Raw genomic sequence first — 17,135 nt, 5'->3', positions numbered from 1 at the left:
ATCATGTACACTTTGATTCGTGGTCATGACCCGCCATTGCGGTTTATATTTTACGACAATCTACTTCTCAAAACCAGGTCGTGAATTCAATTCAGGTCTTCCATGGTCGCAGTGTAATGAATGGGGTACATGGAAACATTTGTATAGCCTAATGAGATTTCGGTGCGCTTTAAAAGAATAACGCAAAATTATATATATTTAGCAACATCACACGCTTTATCCCGTCTACAGTGTGCTGGCAGCGGTTAACCATACCAAAGTAACGTATTTTGCGCCCGTCTATAATACCTAATGATACCTGCTCTCCAGCGATGGGGATCGTGTAGAAACTATAAATTTAGCATAGTTGTGTTCTCAACTCAATTTTTTTAAGCAAGGGTATTTCTTTGCCAACTGTTACCGGCCTGCAGCCTGGTTGAGCTCCTAGTCTCTAGATATGAGCATTACCAACAGAGTAGGGCCTTTTTCAACATATTGTGCGTCCACAATCAGAACCTGACCGCTGTAATAAGACACTCTACCGCCACTGGGTAACCGCATTGCATTACCCACAAAACAGTCTTGTTGTAAGGCTTACACTCCCAGTTCTCAAACCGGCGCTAACGCTTCACGTTAAAAGTAGAGCATCAGTATACAAAACCCTTTCTTTCATGACGTAAGTTAAACTTTAGACATAATTATTACCCAACACAATGAAGCAAACAGTCGTAAAATTATATTTGGAAGATATGTATCTTACCTTATAGTCTATCGCACCCTACTCTCTGCTCGCTCTCATGGTTAGTGAATAGCATGTGAAGCACCAGGACCGCCGTAAACGCTGTAGATCTACGCACAACAAATACATGCAACCATATATACATATGACCAGTTTAACTCGGACACACGTATTCATGTCGCTGTGATATTGTTTTTATGAATATACTTGTGATGTGTCGATTGAAAGCATTTGAATGGGACAGGTCGTTATTCACGCAGAGATTCTCAAGCAAATATTTTACTGAACGGTCTCGAAATTCCAGTTTCAAAGTTCGAACGCCTATAGGTTCTCCTATTTACGGAACTTATTTATTCTTTACCTATATAATATTCCAAACCACAACTGAGGCCCAAGCAAGAGTCGGTAGTAGCGCAATCATAATAAACACAGCAGGAAACAAAAATAATTAGTGAAAGCAGTGAACAAGAAAATCAAACAAGCATAGTGAGGTGAAGTCCTAAGTCACCTGAAAATATTTTTCTTCGTGCAGATGACTTCATAAATGAACGTAGGAGAATACACAGCAGAATGAACAATACTAAACAAGGCCTAAATACACGTCAAAATCGTCGCAGTTTACCCACAACGCTTCAACTAGCTCTTCATTGAAAACTGCATCATACATTTAAATTATCTGTGTCGTTTTTAGAGCGCAGATCTTAGGCTCCCGTTCTTGTGGAACTTATTAACAACCGACTTACGTACAATAATCTCATATAATACATCTGAAGTACCAAGGCTTCAACGCCAGTTCACGCAATTTGCTGGTTTTTGAGACTTTCTTTGCCAATTGAAAATAATAATTCCTACCTAAATCGCCAACTGCGTGCTCGATTCTAATACTATACACCATGATCATTTCATTTTCATCAACGTCTCACAACACATCCTGGGCAGTTGTAATTCCCTTTAGGTACAGTTCCTTGTTTCATTGGGTAATTCCATAGAGAACAGAGCCAGTCACCGGCACAACTGTAGGCCTAGTAGAAGCGGCTATATATAAACCGATTCTTTATATATTACGCTGCTGCACGCAACTAGAGTCACACGATCACTCGTTGCACGGCCCGATGTAGCAGCTTGACAGAGCACAGAGCAAGCTGGAGCGAGTTCCAAAGCGTCACGATGTCTTTCTCGCACGTGACCAGCTTCTGCGCCACATGAGCCTCCTGGAAAACAAAACCGAACTGGCTAGCAGAAAATGTGTTACAGTAAATCATTTAAGGGGCTTTGAGGCTTGCCATTAATTTCCATAAGGGCCAGAGGTCGCGGAATTTCATTTAACGAAAATGTAAAAATCTAAAGTCAAAATTTTCCTTCCAGTACTCAATTCACCTCAGTCAAATTTCCTCCAAGGCCGCTTACGAAATGCATGCTAGTGAAATAAATCATCTTCACATCCTCCCGCAAACATTATGCGCCCATACAATAGCAGCCATTAGGTGAAGCCACCGTGTATAAAGAATAGAGTACTGTCTGGTAAGTGCTATTGTGCAACCAGCCTCGCAGCTGACGCTGTTGGGCACCGTTGACGCGACAATGCATAGAAAGAAATCGTGCTATCTCCTCATCAGCCCAACTCGACGATATCTCTTCCACTCGCGTTCTCCAGTTCTGCCTGTTCTGCCTGTTCTGGCTTCGAGTGTGCACAGACCTTTCTATCTCTCGATGATAAAAACAAATAGCGTACAGTCACCGACCAGGCGCGGGGGCACGATCGCGACAAGCAACCCCGCCTCCATTCCAGTACCTATCGTAGTGCGTCAGGCTATCGCTTCTGATTACGCAGACACGTCGTTAAAAGAAGAGTCCGTCGAGCAAACGTTCCCAGTTTTATTCTAACTCATTCGGCAGTCTGCCGAAAGCCTCCTTCAGCTGTCGCATTGTCAACGAAAGCTTTAGACACCTTCACGTGGGTAAGAATGGTGGTGCCAAATTCCTTTCTTTGTAATCATTTGTCTCATTGTAATTCACCGTAATCTACGTTTTCTCCTTCTTTTGTTTCTTAAGGAATTGTGCCGGTTCTTAATTTGTTTTCACACGCGCCGTGCTGGCTCAGGAGCTATATGACGTCCGGTTGCGCAACATGAGGTCGGGGGTTCGGTGCCCGCCATCGGTACTTCAACAACGGTGGAGTGTCAAAGGCCTCGTGTCTCTATATACAAAGTCGCGTTCAAGAACCTGAGGAAGTCAAAATTTCACCCGAAGCCCTCCATTACGCTGTCCCCCATAGCCTCAAGACGTCGGATCCATGAATGATTTTCTGCGTTCTGTTAACAAGACTGTTGCAAGAAATGAAGTGGTCGATTCCGGCTCAATTAAAAAAAATGGCGTGAATCCGGATGAGTGACCCTTTCAAAGCAATACGGCAACTTGTGTCAAATATCTGGAAACATGTTTCGACAGAGAAGCCACAGGATGTAACGCACACTACGTACCGCAACTGAAAAATGTTTAAAAATGCCTGTTAATATTTCGCATTTTCTTTGATGCAATCGCTTATGCAGGATTTCACATATTTTGCTACTCACTTGATATATTCCACGTCGACTTCTCGCTGTCGCATGGCATAGTAATCCATATTCGAGTTATGTACGTATTTATCTTGCTAGTTTAAAAAAATCGATCTCGTATACAGGGTTATGCAGGGTGTCCCCGCTATCACGCAGCACGATTTTAAAAAGGGGAACGGCGTTACGCGAAGTAAACCTAGTGCGCATTCTTTCCAGTACAGTGTAGTAGTCGCGAGTAGTTTTTTCATTACTGAGATTTAATTAGGTAATTTTACTTAATTATCTAACTCGAGAAGTACTGCCCTAATTATCAAATTGTCAATAAGAAAATTGTAGAGCAACATAAAAAACTCCCGATACAGCTTTCTGTTGTCAATACGTGCTACATAAATGTGTTTTTCAAAGTGTGAGAGAAGCCGGCGAATACACGCAGAATTGCCGCGTGACTGTCGGCTCGAGGCACTTCGCCTATATATATATATATATACTACTGCTCTCGTTGGAAGGCGTGGCAGCTGGGCAATACAGGGTTACAAGGTACATAATTGAAACAATATAGCAAGAAAGGCAAACGTAATTAGTTACACAATGTGTGAGCAACGAGAACAGCTGACGAATGAAACTATATATATGAATCATATAAGAAGGCTTTACAGGGATAATAAATGTATTTGTTAGCACAAGTAAATCTTCACGTAAAAGAAAAAAACCTGCCGAGTGGGAAGCGATACGAACATTAGATAAAAAGATGCATAGTTTCACATAGCGGCAGACGACAGACAAAAAAAAGGGTTGTGCTAGCGCACGTAGCCACGTTGGAACAATTTAATCTGTTAGTCTTTATCTATATCGTCTATGCGTGCAGTGAACTCTGATAGCGATGTGATTTTCGTGATGACAGGGTCTAGTCTGTTCCAATCTGCTATGGTTAGTCTAAAGATAGATTACTTAGAGGCGTAATTATTACAAGGGTACTCAATCAATCTGTACTTGTGTTTATGACGGGTTGGTAGGGTCTGACAAAATAAAATTTATATGAATTGCATCCATCGTCTAGTCATTTTCAGTAGTTGAAACAGAAATGTCAAGGGTGCATGCTTTTACCTCGTTTTTACCTCGTGCATGTTTTACCTCGTGAAATTTATCATTTCTTTAATTCAATTACTAAGTACCAGTAATTTCCCCTATGTTGTCCTTGGTGTCATTGTTTGTTGGCTTCTTATGATATGATTAATAAAAATCGGGCCCCTCGGTTCCCTTTCTTCTCGTTCATTACATAACGAGGGCTCGAATCTGGCAACATTGATGCCTTCAGGTAGCATATGTGGGTTTATTGACCAGTCGCCATCACTCAAAAAGATCACGTGCTCGTGACGCCTGTGGCAGAAAGGATGGTCCACATCCGCCCCTAGGTTTGTGAGTGGTGGCGCTGGCTAACACTCCCAGGATTAGTTCTAGTTGTAAAAAACATAAATACCCCAGAAAGTGGATTGCAAAACGGCTCCGCGGTAGCTCAATGGTGAGAGCATCGCACGCGTAATGCGAAGACGTTGGTTCGTTCCCCACCTGCGGACAGTTGTTTTTTCATCCATTTTCATTTCCCATTAATTTATCATTTCTTTAATTCAATTACTAAGTACAAGTAATTTCCCCTATGTTGTCCTTGGTGTCATTGTTTGTTGGCTTCTTATGGATGGATGGATCGATGTAAAACTTTAATGAACGTCCTGAGGTACGCGACTCAGCGCGCAACGGGCCGCTCCACGTTGGGACAGTCAGGCCATGCCCGACCACCGCATCGTGGGCCCTCTGGACAGCCCATAGTTGCGCCCCGGCATCGGGACTCTTGATAGCGGAGAGCCACTTGTCCTCATTTATTTGTTCCGTGCCTCGTAACGAGGGGCAACGCCAGAGCATATGGCTTCTTATGATATGATTAATAAAAATCTGGCCCCTCGGTTCCCTTTCTTCTCGTTCATATATATATATATATATATATATATATATATATATATATATATATATATTATTTAAACATTCCCTAAAGGAGAATGAGATTTTCTTATTGGAAGAGTATTCATTTGAAAAAGCACGCCAGCTAGTCATCTCAAAAGAAAAGAAACTGAAGCGCGATAACGTCCCTGCCTTTCTCAGTGATACCCAGTATTGCACATCGCTTGGCTGCAGCATTTCTTCGGACACGGCACAAATACAATCAACTATAGTTAACTAGCTGTCAAATGTAAATCTTTCGGATGTTGAGCGTAGTGTCTTGTCTAAAGGTCTCAATTTTTGTCCCGCCACCGGATATTCGAACGAACTTCAGCTGTACAAAAATTTGGACAACTTTTCCCGCCGTCTGAGACTTCGCGAGTTCTATCATGACACAAATCAGGCTCCACAAGAACACCTGCAACTGCCGTCAGCCAGGCATTGGACTCCTCCACCGCTAGCGTGACAAACACCTCGACATATGCATTAAGGCAGTTCAGCAGGATGTAATATCGGAGATTTCAAAGAGTAAGCCTTTCCACAGATACCTCAGTAAAGAGGAAGAAAAAGCGTTAAGGAACCTCAGCGATAGGACAGACATAGTTATAAAGCCCGCGGACAAAGGAGGCACCATCGTAATTATGAATACCAAGGACTACATTAAAGAAGCGGATCGCCAGCTTGAGAACAAATTCTTTTACAAACAGGTGGAAACAGACCCCACTTCAGCATTTAAAGAAGTCGTTCGGAGGACCCTAAGTGAGCTTCTATAAGAAGAAAAGATCAGTGATGCCGTTGCCAAATCACTGCTTCCTCTAAGCCCGACCTTAGGCAGGTTTTATCTTCTACCAAAAATACATTAAGAAAATAATCCGGGCCGACCCATTGTCTCTGAAATTGGAACCATAACAGAAAAAAATTCGAGTTACATAGATGGCCTAATTCAAGGAATTATCCCTTCATTCGCTTCTTACATAAAAGACACCACTCACTTCCTATCCGAAATAATTGACCTTTGTATTCCCACAGGCAGCCTCGTAGTGACCCTGGATGTTGTATCCCTGTATACAAATATACCGCACGCGGATGGCATTCGCGCGGTTGTACATGCATTTTCAGAGTCGCTGTTTGAAAAACCCACTGATTGTTAAACTCTTCAAACCCTATTAAAATTAGTATTAGCGCTAAACCATCTTGAGTTTAATTGAAAACACTTCATCCAAGTCTACGGCACATGAATGGGCACTTAAATAGGTCCAAACTACGCCAACATATTCATGGGCATACTGGAATTAGAGTTTCATGAGAACTGCGCGCTAAAGGCAATGTTTTACAAAAGGTTCATTGACGACATTTTTCTAATCTGGTCTCACGGCGAGGAGGAGTTGTTGAAGTTCATTTCGGGGTTCAATGCTCTCCATCCAACCATCTCATTCTCCCACACATATTCAGCTTCCGTAATCACTTTTCTGGGTGTTAGTGTAAGTGTGCATAACGACAAGCTTATCACATCAGTCTGCAAAAAAAAAAACTGATAAGCACCAATACTTGCATTTCCGCAGTAGCCATGTGAAACATTGCAAAACAGCAATCCCGTACAGCAAAGCTCTTCGTTTCAAGTGGATATGCACTAAAAAAGAAGACTTTACATTGAACTGTGAACAACAACGTAACGACTTACTACGGCAGCGTTATCCTCCCTTAGTTATTAGGGACGCAATTAAAAAAGCAGACAACCTTGATCGCCGCGCGCTCAACAGCAAACCAGCTCCCTCAGATTCGCGGACTAACCTTATCCTCACATATTCAGCTTCAAATCCTAACATACACAGTATCCTAACATCATACGATACTCTTACAGAGCGAGAAAATGCGCCAAATTGTTCCTGAATCTCCGCGGATGGTATACAGACGGGCCACCAACCTCAGAGACGTTGTCACCACAGAACACCCATACAAACTTAGAGAAGGAAAACTGTACCTTCCACAGTGTAACGAAAATAAGCGTAGTGGTGGCGTTGTGAATTAAAGTATGCGACCGAGAGATGGCGCTGGCAGAATCGAAACTAATATCATCATCAATACGTAGTGAGCAATATGGCCGCTACGGTAGCGGTTCCTAGGGCTGGTCGCGCTGCTCGCTCGCTGGTTTGGGGCGTTTTGTTACCGCTTTCGGGGCGGTATTCGTGTGTACTGCACTCTAACATGACTACAGATATCTTTATTATGTCGCCAGGTGACAGAGAGGCCTCAACTGGCAATAAACACTTCAAACAAGTAAGCTCACATTGTTTATTGTCAATGGTGAATGAGGCAGTACATGCTCACAATTTTCGTACAGCTCAGGTGGACTTAATGCTGTCCGTCACTGAGTTTACAACATACAGAAACGCAGATAACCATCTATTTAATGGAACCCAAAGCTAAAATCGAGCGAAGTTTTCTCATCGTGTTCGGCGTGCCGCTTAAGCAGGGAGAACGAAGCTTCAGACAGCGATATTTATGCTGAGCTACCCTCGTACTTCTGTTGCGTACAGTGCTGCTTGACGTTTTATATTCTCTGCGTTCGACGATTTGAGCTAGATTAAAAACAGGAACATAAGAAATTTCTCGGCAAAAATGTACTGTCAGCAAGATCAACTCGAGCTGCAATATCCCATTGCTCTCGTAACACATTGGTGAGAGGCACGAAGTGTAGGAGGAGGGGGGGGGGGAGCGTTATGCTATATTTTACATCGCATATTTTCTGATCTGCATATTCTTCTGCTGCACATTTAGTGTTCAGGTGCGGCAGTAAAGGCTTTAGCACAAGTGGAGTACTCGTAGGGAAACCAAGGAACGTTATGGAGACAGCAGTGCTTAGAAGGACTTATGGAAATATTGTGTGAATAAAGAAGGACACTAAATCAGCATATAAGCAAGCCCAATTATTGCTCAGAGATCCTTGGAAATTGGAATTTGTGGTTTCATGTTGAAAAAGAATCTCGGTATATGTATTCGAACACGGAAAAGAGGTTGCAAGGAGATGAGCACTTCAGTTGAGTAACAGGTGAGCAAGCGAAGCCTCAGCTTGGAGCCAGCGTGTCACCAAGCAAACATATTTGTGAGGGCCGAGGCGAAGACAAGTTCCCACGCTGAGGTTTCCCTTGCTTGTTCACTGTTGATTAGGTGAATGTTAAGCTGAACTTATTCTGCGAGTACATTTCAAAATATTTTTGTGAGCACACTGTGCGCAGGTTTGTCATCTGCTGTTTGAAGAGAAATAAACTTTGTTTTTAGTGATTTCTCAAGTTTGTGAAGTGTGAAATAGGCTGGCCGGTTGTGTGAGCTTGCCTTTTCTAGCTATCTCTTATGGTGCAGTACTAGCCTAGTTATTGATTTCATGGAAACTGTATATGAGACTCTTGTAGTACACAAATGTAAAATAATGCGCATTTACAGATCTAATTCTAATCCTAGCACTTGCCATGTTAACGTTCCCTTATATTTTGTCATGTCATATAAATATCTCGGTGTACACATTACAAATAACTTAAATTGGACTATTAATATAGAGTACGCCATTAGCAATGCTAATCACACGCCTGGGTACTTATGGCCCAACTTTTCCAACGCACCGTCTACTTTAGAACTACAGCTTTACAAGACTAATTCGCTGGAAACTTGAATATGCATCTGCAATACGGGATCCCAGTCGCGTTAATCTTATTACTTCACTTGAATGCACTAGTACAAAATAACTCTACTCGTTTCATTATTTTTAATTATAATCGTACCGCGAGTATAACTTCAATGTAAACTAGCCTAGCACTCATTCCACTAGCTAATCGCCACAAAGTCGGCCATCTTTTGCTATTTCATAAAATTTTCTATCACACCACACTTCATGACGACTTCATACTGTGACCTCAGTGCATTTCAAACTGCGTCAATCATCGCAGTATGGTAGGAATTGATTCATGTAACACGAAGTCTTCCTTTCATGCCCCGTACATCCCAGAAATGGAACCACCAAGTATCGTAGCCATCACAGCTAGATAACAAACTTTTTTGCAAAACATTGTATAGTCAGGAAAATCATTATGTTACAAGAACTCACTGCACTTGTTTGTTTACTCTACTACTTTGTAACCACTCCTCTCTTGAATGCCATGTGGCCCTGAGGGTACTTTAAGCAAAAAATAAAATGAAGAGTGACTGCCAGAGTTGGAGTCGACATGAAGTATCATTTCCTTAAAATTGCATTAGGCGCTTTTGATCATTTTAAAATTCTTTGCATTTTCGTGTAACAAATTATCGTTGTGAGGGAGCATGTCATACTTCGTGGTAATAATGCCCGTCAAATTGATTTGCAAAGAGCAGATGACAGAGTTTGTGCATTAGCAAGTAGGAGCTTGGTACATTGTTTCTGTTCTGGTTGTCATGACTATAATGACTGGAAAAGAAACAAGTTGGGACTCAACATGTTACTTCTCCGATTCTTATAAAGCGCCCTTAAAATCAACTAAGCTTGTATATCAAATTTCTCATTCCAGCTCAATATGATACAGAACTGTAGACTGCTGTTTTCCTAATAGGGTTCACACCTCTCTATCTGGTAAACTTCCAAACATTTCATAGTAACGCACGTAGTTCAAGAGGACCTGTTGTCATTATGGTGACAGTTGAGCATCTTGTGGCTTAGCCTGGGCAGCTTGCAGACCAATGATCTCTTTTGTGAGTTTTCCTGAAAAGAGAAATGACAAAGCCATGACACACATGCAAGCAAAAAATGGTGAAACAAAAGTTAGTCCCATAAATGAATAAATCACGGTTCTAGTTGAAGTGTTCAGGAACATACCCTGTGCGGATTCTGGCCCTTGATGTTACTTCCATTGGTGACACATTCACGGTTGAGTTGTACGTCCAGAGACAGAGTCCAAAGGGATGAGTCCAAATATGAGCAGCGTCTTGGAGGCTGGAGTCGAAAGAAAAAAGAGCCTCAATTACTATGGTGGAAGTGTGCGTGAGTTTGTGATTCATTTATGACAGAGAACAGTGCACGAAACGCTCCATGACAGAAAAACGTACACACACCAACACTGTTTTGAGTGTGCATTTCTTTCAGTGCATGGTGTCCTTGTGTGGGCTGTGCTCAGTCAAGCCTCAATTAGATGACACTGTTTCTGCCAGATACTAGTAATAAACACAGTCATTTTATTATGTCTCAAATGCAGTTAATCTAACTGTATCACCGGAAGCACACTTGTCACTAATGTGCAGTGAATTTATCGCGGTGTATCATTTATGCAGAAACAGCCAAAACTTTATTATTTATGCGATACTCATCTTAGAAATTTTAGCAACTTGGAAAAATAGCAAGAGCCTCGTTTGAATTGCTTTGGAATGGGAATAACATTATAAGTATTACTATTTTCTACTTTTAAGAAATGACGACAGGAATCTGCTTTATCCGCCTCGCACGCAAAGAAATTCAAAGTTGAAAATGCGAAGCACTGCTTTTTTACTCACCTGCGCACAAGCCCAGGGGCTGCAAGGTTAATCCGCTTTCGTGGGTAGTCTTCTAGCAGACTGTGCTCGGTTCCAGCGATAAATTTTTGTGCTGGCCAGCACTTTTTTTTCGAGCAGCACGTCATTACGCGGCCAGACGCGGCAGATCACAAACGGCGGAAACCTTGCATGCAGCCGCCAGTGAAATGCCGCAGCTGATCAAGTTCACCGTCTTTGAACACGTTCGCTTGGTGGCAGCTATCGAATGTTGGACGCATAAACTGGCTGAGGTATTACTGATATCTAATTAAAATGAACCTGCGTGATGCTGCTCAAAGGAAACGACCACCCCGTTCACAAATATAACCGCCATACAATTTGAATAGATAAACGGCACGGACTGCAATCGATACCAGTGGGCTCCTGCTGATCACATGTCAGTGAGGCCTCAAAACCTTTATTAAACTAACAAAGCACGGCCTCTAATAACATAAGTCCAATTAAAGCAATAGACTGCTTATTTTGTAAAAAATGACACTGTAACTGTGTTTGTCGGTTATTATATGTACATTAATAAATCAAATATTAAGTTGTGTTGAGCGCCCCTAGCAGAAAAAATACAAACTAAAGTATGTGACCAAAGTAGTAGCTCCCCTTGCGCGCTTATGCTGCAACGCGCCGCGGTGGATTTTTCGCCCTCTGTGGCCATTTGGTGAACTCGAGAGTTTCCGGGGCCTGTTGTCACGTCCTCCAAAATTCAGTCAGATAAATTCACAGGCTGCGCACCATGCGGAAAACCTCGATGCAGGCTCTGGCCCATGATGAATACCGCTAATGTGGCCAAAAGCACCGCGTCTTCATTTGCATTCAAAATCCAAGGGGATTACAACTGCGACACTTGCAACGTTGTATACCTCCTCGAATGCACCATTTGCCGCGCACAATACATCGGACAAACTGAAACCTCTTTTAGGCTACGCTTTAATAATCACAAATCACATGTAAAAACTATACCGCAGCTCCCCCTCTCCAAACATGTGAACACACTAGGCCATCCTTTCAAAAAATTTAAGAGGACTATTTGAAATCAGGATTCCCCACTCAATATCACAGAGAAGCTTGTGAATCATTTCTAATACACAAGTTATGCTCACTTTCAAAGGGAATAAATGAAAGCATAGGTAGACTGACATGCATGCCTTACGAATAAGAGGCATTTTTTGGCATGTTTGGTGCACCAATGAATGTTCTTCCTGGTTGCTTTATGCATTTCCTAGCGATTATATACATGTGTAATATGGCATACTTATGAAGTGACGTGTATATTTCCGTCTCATTTATTAGAAATTCTCCTCACCCTTCTGTTAATTACTTCATCTTTCATATAATTTTCATTAACTTTTACTTCATTTTTCATACACGCATACATTTTGTATAAAAAAACAGCTTACCCGCCAACACAAAGAATATGACTTGTTTGGTGCTCCAATGAACATTTTTCCTGGTTGCCTTATGCATTTCCTAACGAACATCATATATGCACATACTATGCGGCATGCTTATAAGTGATATGTATACTTCTGCCTCATTAATAACATTCCTCTCACCCTTCTGTTGTGTTGATGTTTACTACTTCACCTTGTAGCAGAATTTTTCATTTATCCTTTATTTTATTTTTGATACACGCATAGAATTTGTATAAGAAACAGCTTGCCCGCAAATACAAAGAATATCACTTGTACAAAGAATACCATATATAACGCAGTTCGAGGAATTCAGAGGTCAGTGGAGCTCACAGTGCTGTTGTGACAAAGCCAGGTGGGGGTGCACTGGCGGTCTTCGTGGTCATACAAAAGTTGAAGCAACCTCAAACAAAAAAGAAAAGGAACAGTCCTGACAGCTGCTATCCCTCGCATACCCTTTGTACCTTTGCATACCTTTTGTACCGCATGCCTTTGACATTGGCTGCATCGGTCCTCCCTTGTGGACACGACTGAATGTGCACCTGTTCACGTGTGGGGTACTCACAAATTACCTCTCAATCGATTTTTTACGTCATTGTATGCACGCGCAGGTTTGGAGTCACATTATAGCGCCATTGTATATGCACCCGAAGTTTTTAGTCACGGTGACGTCTCTCGCTCCCTCCTATTTCCATTAAGTTTGACATGAGGCAATCCACGTGTTGGTATGCATGACGTCACGAATTGTACATGAGCCTGCGGTCATAAATCAGGTACCAACTCTCTCTGTGTGTTTTTTTTTTTTTGTTCCCCACACTGTATGCACGCGCAAGTTTGTAGTCACGTGGATGTCTCTCTCCTATTTCCGTTGAATTTGATATGAGTCAATGTACGTGCTGGTATGCATGACGTCACTAAATGTACACGTGCTTGTGGTCATAAATCAGGTACGACTTTCTTTTTTGTTCCCGACACTGTATGCACGCGCAAGTTTGTAGTCACGTTGATGTCTCTCGCTCTCTCCTGTTTCCGTTGAGTTTGACGTGAGTCAATGTATGTGTTGGTATGCATGACGTCACTAAATGTACACCTGTATGGGGTCATAGACCAGGTACCTTTCTTCTTTTTTTATTTTTGTGGTTACAGAGAAAATCTATAAATTGAGCTCTGTGTGCTTGCACTCGCACTCTTGATGAAGGCCGGACCCCGGCCGAACCGTCGAATTTAGAATGCTTTTTGTTTTTTCTACGTGCGTCTGCACTTCCTTTAACTTATATATTCATAGTATAGGAAGCCAAGAAACATTGACACAAAAGACAACATAGGGGAAATTACTTCTACTTACTAAATGATGATGATGATGTATGGTGTTTAATGGCGCAAGGGCCAAGTATGGCCAAAGAGCGCCATGCCAGTGTTTGTGAGCTTGCAGTGGAGCGATGAATTCTGAGAAATAGATGAGGCGTGGCTGTAAAGAGGCCTAAAATAGTCGCTGTAAAGTGCGTAAAACATACATGTATTAAGATCATGACAATGGCTAATGAGGTGTGCTATGAAAACGAAGAATGCATTGAGGGAGAATGATACGATTTACAAAATATAACAGATGCAAGAATTGGCCAGAAGCACAATTGCCTAAACAAAGCCCTTGAAACACAAGGGCCTGAAGGCACGTGCTATAAAAATAAACTATCACAGCAGCATCCTCTGGAGAGAGGATGCGCTATGAACTTATTGGGCTAATAACGTGTAGTACAACATCGTTCAAGAAACGGAGAACTGCTTTGGCGTTAAAAAGAGGTTCTTCACCAATAAACATCGTAGGATGAAGAGGGATATGATAGTGGTATGCTACAGGGAAATGTTTCCTTCTCTCTGTTTCGGCTTCCCGACACTCCAGTAAGACGTGGAGTACGGTCAGCCTTTCCCCACATCTGCCACAGAGGCACTGACACTGTAACTGTGTTTGTCGGTTATTATATGTACATTAATAAATCAAATATTAAGTTGTGTTGAGCGCCCCTAGCAGAAAAAATACAAACTAAAGTATGTGACCAAAGTAGTAGCTCCCCTTGCGCGCTTATGCTGCAACGCGCCGCGGTGGATTTTTCGCCCTCTGTGGCCATTTGGTGAACTCGAGAGTTTCCGGGGCCGGAATTCACTCGTAAAATCAGTGAAAGAGGGCAGTTTCGCTTGAGCGCAGACACGCATTAGGAAACGGCACCATGGATTTAGAGAAACTCTCCGCTATAGGACTCCAACTAGGATTGTCAGGCGCAGAACTTCAGAGATGGATTGAAGCCGAACAGGCAAAACAAAGGGACGAGAGAGCCGCGGAGCGAGAGGCTATCAAGGAGGCTGCTGAATTAGCGCGCTTAGCTGACGAGAGACAACGCGAGATGCTCCAGCTAAAGCTACAGCTTCAGCAAGGAGCTCGGAATTTGCCGGCAGCGGCTTCTGAAATTTTGCCTGCGCCCAGCACTTCCTCGTCATCCCTCAATCCACAGAAGCTACTTCCTTTGTTTGACGAGAAACGCGATGACTTGCACGCGTACTTACAGCGATTTGAGCGCGTAGCAACAGGGCAGGACTGGCCACAAGAAAAATGGGCTCTTGCTGTGAGCATGTGTTTAACTGGCGAAGCTTTAACTGTGATCGGCCGGATGACTGCCGCCGATTCGTTAGACTACCAGAAGGTAAAAAAAGCATTACTACAAAGGTTCCAATTCACGGCTCGAGGCTACCAAGAGAAGTTTAGAAAAGCACAAGCAGTAGATGGCGAAACTGGAAGACAGTTAGCAGCAAGAATTTCAGCCTATTTTGATCATTGGATTGAGATGGCTAGCGTGCCGAAAACGTATGAAGGTCTACGAGATCACATGATCTCTGAACAGTTTCTGCACTGCTGTCAAACAAAGCTTGTCATTTTCTTGAAAGAGCGAGAGTGCAAATCCCTTGACGAACTTGCTAGCTTCACAGATCGCTTTCTCGAAGCGCAGAACTTGACAAACTTCGGAAAAGGTTTCGATGACACAAAGGATTCCGGTGGGAAAAAAATTGAAGCTCCCAGGAAAGCACAACTCAAGTGCTTACTCTGCCAACGGTTTGGACATTTGGCTCCTGACTGCCGTAGCCCACCTAAGCATATGCAAAAGTGCAATTTGTGTGACAGAACTGGACATACAGCTGAAAATTGCCGAAATCAGTACGGAGACAACAAACCGAGTTCGTCGTGTGCACTCACCGAATGTCAACCAGTTCGGACTCGTCCAGTGAAAGCATCAAAGCGTCCAGGAAAGAAGACTCGCCGATCAAGTGACAGCGATGACGAGGACCCTGGGAATGGTGTACCTTTCCTCATCGACGGGATGCCAGTGGTTGAAGGCCGTCTGCTAGGAAGAAATGTTCGTGTACTACGAGATACCGGTTGTAATACCGCAATTGCCAGACGAGGACTCGTTCCAGAGGTGTATATGACGGGAAAAACAAACAACGTTGTTCTTCTAGACGGCTCAACAAACTACCTACCTGAAGCTGTCATACAAGTGAACACGCCGTACTATACAGGCAAGTTAACAGTTGCTTGCATGGACGAGCCCCTCTACGACCTTGTTCTGGGAAATCTTCCAGGCGTCAGAGGACCATACGATCCAGATTCTGACTGGAAGCACCCCGTTGTTCCCAACGAGGAGTCGGCGTCGATAGGAATGAAGCCGACTAAGGCGCCCATGAAGCCTCAGCATGTGTCGAGCGTGGCTAAAGCCAAAAGTGAAGAGCCAGAACAAGGCAAGGTTCGTCCCTTGTGCGTTCCGACAATTGTCTTTCGTGACGTAACTAAAGGGCAACTCATTGAAGAACAGCGGAAAGACCCGACGCTGAAACATATTTTTGCCAAAGTGAGCAAGTTGTTTAACTCCGGAAAGGGTCACAGCTACGAATTCATCGAAGAAGAAGGTTTGCTGTATCGCCTTTACCGCCTAGCTACTGGCAGAACATTTAAGCAGGTGGTCATCCCGAAAGCATTTCGACATGGCATATTAGAAGTGGCACATGAAAGCATCATGGCAGGACATCAAGGTATAAGGAGAACAACCGATCGTGTCCTACAAGAATTTTATTGGCCAGATGTACACGGAGACGTAAAACGCTTCGTGAAGTCGTGCGACAAGTGCCAAAGGACAACCCCTAAAGGGAAAATAGGAGTCGCCCCACTGGGTAACATGCCTGTGATCCGTACACCTTTTGAAAGGGTGGCTGTCGATTTAATCGGGCCCTTTTCACCAAAGTCGGACCGTGGGAACCGATATGTTCTTACGTTGATCGACTTTGCCACTCGTTATCCCGATGCTGTGGCACTCCCCGCAATCGACGCAGTTCATGTTGCAGAAGCACTGATCGAGATTTTTTCTCGCGTCGGTTTGCCAAAAGAAATAGTCACTGACCAAGGAGCAAGTTTTACCTCAGAATTGATGAAAGAGGTTAGTCGACTGCTCTCAGTGAAGCTACTCAAGACGACACCCTACCATGCGACGGCAAATGGTCTCGTCGAGAAGTTTAACGGCACCCTGAAGATGATGTTGAAGAGAATGTGCCAAGAGAGACCGCGATCTTGGGACAGATACCTTGCCCCTTTGCTTTTTATTATTATTATTATTATTTGATTTGTACACATATACACACAAGGACACAAAGGGATTAAGGAGGGAGCAAGCTGACAACTGCCACCGAGAGGGGCACAACGCCTGCCTACTCCTACAGGAGGAGGGAATAGAGGAAATGAAAATATGAGAAAAGAAAAGAGGAAATAAAGAAATGACGGAGACACAGACAGGACAAAACAAAAACAAAACAAAAATAGAAATAACGTCTATAAACGGGAGGCCAAGTCAGTGTCCTTCAGAAAAACTTAGCAGGGCT

General features: G+C 43.0%; 1 pseudogene; it reads left to right on the top strand.

Annotated features, from left to right (window-relative positions):
- The first annotated feature begins 2,603 nt into the window (after nt 1–2,603).
- The window catches only part of LOC119465351 (sulfotransferase ssu-1-like), a 48,151-nt pseudogene continuing 33,619 nt past the window's right edge, over nt 2,604–17,135 (top strand).

This window comes from Dermacentor silvarum, chromosome 9 (assembly GCF_013339745.2).
Source record: "Dermacentor silvarum isolate Dsil-2018 chromosome 9, BIME_Dsil_1.4, whole genome shotgun sequence".
Taxonomy (NCBI): Eukaryota; Metazoa; Arthropoda; class Arachnida; order Ixodida; family Ixodidae; genus Dermacentor; species Dermacentor silvarum.
The sequence above is the reverse complement of the archived record's forward strand: the minus strand, read 5'-3'. Positions and strand labels throughout refer to the sequence as shown.